Here is a 6,000-nt window from a genome sequence, read left to right on the forward strand (position 1 = left end):
AGGCCAGCCTGAACATTTTATTAATTTGTAGGTTTGACAGAGAGTATATACAAAGAAGGCGGAGAGGGGGGAGAGAAAGGAAAAAACAACAGAAACTCTATGCTACATCTAGCCGGGACAACATGATCCCCCAATCAAGCAGAATTTGCTTTCAAGCAGCGTTTACACATCTACTGGACAAAAGAAAAATGTCTTGAGCTGCACGTCGAAGGACAAGTCCTATGGATTCATCCTCGCTTCTGAAGACTTTAGCATTTCTTCTTTGCCATAGACTCCAGAGAATAGCCATAATAACCATGTTGCGAATCTTGCAAGGAGGTTGTAGCCCCGACAATTCTTCGATGGAGGCACAGTCGGCAGGGTTGATGTTAAGAGAGTCGACCGCCGACCAGACGTCAACAGTAGTAGAGCAGTGGAGAAGCATGTGGGCCGTTGATTCAGTTGACGTGCAGAATGGGCATGAGTCAGAGTCTGTCAAGTTCCGCCGGAATCGACGCTTGTTGGTGAACAGTCTCCCACGGTGCGCAAGCCAGATAAACAACCTGCAGCGGTTAGTCGCATAGTTCTTCCCCCAGATAAAATCTGCGAACAGATCCTCCGGTCTAGATGAGAAAGCAGATTCATATGCATAAGCGACGGACAGGGGCTTATCGTTGACCCTACATAATCTATCATCAGGTACGTGCGGCATTAAGTTAACAGTGGCTAGCAGGCCACGCATGGATTGAAGTTCGGAGGAAACAACGTTGGACAGACGCGGCTGTAGTGAGAGACAGAGGTCCGCAACAGAGAGCACGAACACGGCAGAGGCATTAGGTTTGGTGGTGTGGGAGAAGAGGCACCGAAAGTGAACATCTAGGGTGTCAGGGCCAATCTACAGATCAAGACAAAAGGCGATAGAGATGTCGTTACCGAGTCTGACATGGGTTATCGACCGGAAGAAAGAAAGGTCGAAAGTGAGGTCTTTTCAGACGTTAGTGTGCATTCCAGAGCAGTCTCCAATATAGTGGTCTGAAGGAAATATGCCCTAGAGGCAATAATAAAGTTGTTATTTATATTTCCTTATATCATGATAAATGTGTATTATTCATGCTAGAATTGTATTAACTGGAAAGTTGATACATGTGTGGATACATAGACAAAACAGAGTGTCCCTAGTATGCCTCTACTTGACTAACTCGTTAATCAAAGATGGTTAAGTTTCCTGACCATAGACATGTGTTGTCATTTAATGAACGGGATCACATCATTAGAGAATGATGTGATGGACAAGACCCATCCATTTACTTAGCATAATGATCGTTTAGTTTTATTGCTATTGCTTTCTTCATGACATATACATATTCCTCTGACTATGAGATTATGCAACTCCCGAATACCGGAGGAACACCTTGTGTGCTATCAAACGTCACAATGTAGTTGGGTGATTATAAAGATGCTCTACAGGTGTCTCCGATGGTGTTTGAGTTGGCATAGATCGAGATTAGGATTTGTCACTCCGTGTATCGGAGAGGTATCTCTGGGCCCTCTCGGTAATGCACATCACTATGAGCCTTGCAAGCAATGTGACTAATGAGTTAGTTACGGGATGATGCATTACGGAACGAGTAAAGAGACTTGCCAGTAACGAGATTGAACTAGGTATGATGATACCGACGATCGAATCTCGGGCAAGTAACATACCGATGACAAAGGGAATGATGTATGTTGTTATGCGGTTTGACCGATAAAGATCTTCATAGAATATGTAGGATCCAATATGAGCATCCATGTTCTGCTATTGGTTATTGACCGGAGATGTGTCTCGGTCATGTCTACATAGTTCTCGAACCCGTTGGGTCCACACGCTTAACATTCGATGACGATTTGTATTATGAGTTATGTGATTTGATGACCGAAGTTTGTTCGGAGTCCCGAATGAGATCACAGACATGACGAGGAGTCTCGAAATGGTTGAGAGGTAAAGATTCATATATTGAAAGGTTGCAGTTGGACATCGGAATGGTTCCGAGTGGTTCGGGCATTTTTCGGAGTACCGGGAGGTTACCGGACCCTCTCCCCCCGGGAGAAGTATTGGGCCTATTGGGCCTTATTGGAGGAGAGGAGAAATGCCATGTGAGAGCCCCCCTGCCCAAACGGAATTGGACTAGGGGAGGGGATCGGCCCCCTCTTTCCTTCTCCCTCTCTCTCCCTTCCCCTTTTCCCTCTCCGGTGGAAGGAAGGAGGGGGGCTGAATCCTACTTGGACTAGGAGTCCAAGTAGGACTCCCCCCTTATGGCGTGCCCCCTTAGGCCGACCACCTCCTCCTCCCTCCCTTTATATACGGAGGTGGGGGACACCCCAAAGGCACAACAGACATCTCATAGCCGCGTGCGGTGCCTCCCTCCACAGTTTACCACCTCGGTCATATCGTCGTAGTGCTTAGGCGAAGCCCTGCGCCGGTAACTTCATCATCACCGTCGCCACGCCGCCGTGCTGACGAACTCTCCCTCGTCCTCAACTGGACCAAGAGCTCGAGGGACGTCATCATGCTGAACGTGTGCAGAACATGGAGGTGTCGTATGTTTGGTACTTGGACCGGTTGGATCGTGAAGACATTCGACTACATCAACCGCGTTACTAAATGCTTCCGCTTTCGGTCTACGAGGGTACGTGGACACACTCTCCCCTATCATTGCTATGCATCTCCTAGATAGATCTTGCGTGATCGTAGGAATTTTTTTGAAATATTGTGTTCCCCAACATGGTCGTCCTCCCATCCGTAGGAGTTGGCAAGCCAAGTTTCCCAAGAGCCATTGCCGGGGGAGTGGATTTTGTTAAGAGATTTGGGAAGATGACAAATGTTGCGCGTACATAGGCAGGGAAAACCTAGCCCACCCTTGGACAGAGGTGCACAAACATCGGACCAAGCGACCTTGCATTGTCCTCCATTGACATGATCGTCCCCGGCCTAGAAGAAAGCGCGACAGTGCTTATCGATCTCAAGGATGGTACCAATATGGAGGAGCATAGCGCTCATAGCGTATGTGGGAAGAGCCCAGATGATAGATTTAACCAGGACCGCCCGACCTGCCACAGAAAGAAGGTGGCCACGCCAGCCGGCCAACTTCTTGTCGACCTTAGCGATGAGAGGCTGAAAGTCCAGGAGACGAAGTTTGTGTGTAGACAAGGGAAGGCTGGGGTAATTTTGAGGGAAAGAGGTCACCGAGAATCCCAACATGTTGGCCATATGGGCGGCTGTCTGAGGTTCGACATGGATCGGTGCAAAAGTACTTTTGTCGTAGTTGATGTGGAGACCAGTGGCTAGAGAGAAGTCTTGAAGAATAGACTTAAGGTTTGCCAGGTGGTTCTCATTAGCCTTAATGATAATTAGGGTGTCGTCGACATACTGCAGCACGGGACAAGGAGAGTTAGGGATGATGGGATGTTCTAGAAGTCCGTGAGATGCAACATCGATGATCATGCGTTGTAGGACATCGGCGATGATGATGAAAAGGTAGGGGATAGAGAATCACCCTGTCTGAGGCCACGTTTGCATTGAATCCAGCTGCCAGGGGTACCGTCTAGAAGAATCGCCGATTGGCTGGAGTTATTTAACATCTTAATCCAATGCACCCAAACGTCTGGAAAGCCTTTAGCTTTTAGGATGGCTTATAGGCTGTCCCACGCGATGGAGTTGAAGGCTTTCTTAAAATCTAATTTCAGCACAATAGCCGAACATTTTCGTTTGTGATAGGCTTGAACGATGTCTGCGGCAAGGATGAAGTTTTCGGCTATATTACGACCTTTAATGAACCCAGATTGATCAGCGTGGACAAGGTCCGGAATTATAGGTTGCACACAATTAGTGAGGCATTTAGAATAGAGTTTAACCGGGTAGTTTTGCGGAGAGATAGGGCGCAAATGGTCTGGATCAAAGGTCCCAATTTTCTTGGGGATCAAGACTATATAGGACTTGTTAATCCACTCAAGATCTGCAGTGTGATGACCCACAAGTATAGGGGATCAATTGTAGTCTTTTCGATAAGTAAGAGTGTCGAACCCAACGAGGAGCAGAAGGAAATAACAAGTGGTTTTCAGCAAGGTAATGTTCGCAAGTGCTGAAATTGTAAGTAACAAAGTAGTTTGATAGCAAGATATTTCGTAATGAGCAAGTAATGATAATAGTAACAAAAGTGCAGCAAGGTAGCCCAATCCTTTTGAGGCAAAGGACAGGCCAAAACAGTCTCTTATAATAAGTAAAGCATTCTTGAGGGTGCACGGGAATTTCATCTAGTCACTTTCATCATGTTGATTCAATTTGTGTTCGCTACTTTGATAATTTGATATGTGGGTGGACCAGTGCTTAGGTGATGTCTTACTCGAACAAACCTCCTACTTATGATTAACCCCCTCGCAAGCATCCGCAACTATGAGAAAAGTATTAAGGATAAATCCTAACCATAGCATTAAACTTTTGGATCCAATCGGTCCCTTACAGAATAGTGCATAAACTAGGGTTTAAGCTTTTGTCACTCTCGCAACCCATCATCTAATAACTACTCCACAATGCATTCCCTTAGGCCCAAATATGGTGAAGTGTCATGTAGTCGATGTTCACATGACACCACTAAGGGAATCACAACATACATACTATCAAAATATCGAACACATATCAAGTTCACATGATTACTTGCAACATGATTTCTCCCGTGACCTCATGAACAAAAGTAACTACTCACAAGTGATAAACATGCTCAAGATCAGCGGGGTATTAAATAGCATAATGGATCTAAACATATAATCTTCCACCAAATAAACCATATAGTAATCAACTACAAGATGTAATCAACACTACTAGTCACCCACAAGCACCAATCTATAGTTCTGGTACAAAGATTGAACACAAGAGATGAACTAGCGTTTGAGAGGAGATGGTGATGTTGAAGATGTTGATGCAGATTTCCCTCCCCAAGATGTGAGAGTTGTTGGTGATGATGATGACGATGATTTCCCGATCCGGGAGGGAAGTTCCCCCGGCGGAATCGCTCCGCCGGAGGGCAAAAGTGCTCCTGCCCAAGTTCTGCCTCGAGACGGCGGCGCTCCATCCCGAATGTCCTTTCCTTATTTTTTCTAGGTCAAAATGACTTATATACTAGAAGATGGGCACCGGAGGTGGGACGAGGGGGAGCACAACCCACCAGGGCGCGCCTGGGCTCCCTGGCGCGCCCAGGTGGGTTGTGCCCACCTGGTGGGGCCCCTTTGGTACTTATTGGCTCCAATATTCCGCATATATTACATAAAAAATCTCCATAAAGTTTCAGCTTGTTTGGAGTTGCGCAGAACGGGTGGCCTGACGTAGCTTTTCCACGTCCAGATTTCCAGGTGCCGGAATTCTCCCTCTTTGTGTGTACCTTGCATATTATGAGAGAAATGGCATTAAAATTACTCCAAAAAGCATTATTATGCATAAAAACATCTTAAATAATAGTAGGAAAACATGATGCAAAATGGACGTATCAACTCCCCCATGCTTAGACCTCGCTTGTCCTCAAGTGAAAACTGAAATAAAAAAACATGTCCACGTGCTTAGAGAGAGAGGTGTTGATAAAAACAAAATACGGACATAGAAGCATCATCTGAATTATTATAACAGCAACAAACTTTAACATAAAACTTTTATTATAGAATTTTTATCATAGACTTCTCATGAATAAGTAATAATTCATCACATTATCGAAGTATAAAGCATAAACTCTATTAGAAACCAACAAACTATGTTCTCAGTCAACTTTGCTACTACAATTCATCATCTTTTCAGGAAGGGTCACGTATCGGAGCCTTTAGACAAGTCCACATACTCAACCATCATATAGTCTTCTATGATTGCAAACACTCACCTCATACACATGAGCAAAACGTTTCAACCGAACACATAGAAATATAGGGGCTTATATTTTCGCCTCCCAACGTATTCACCTCAAGGGTGATGTTAAGAATAATAACTTATGCCGCCCATAT

This window comes from Triticum aestivum, chromosome 7A (genome assembly GCF_018294505.1).
Source record: "Triticum aestivum cultivar Chinese Spring chromosome 7A, IWGSC CS RefSeq v2.1, whole genome shotgun sequence".
NCBI lineage: Eukaryota > Viridiplantae > Streptophyta > Magnoliopsida > Poales > Poaceae > Triticum > Triticum aestivum.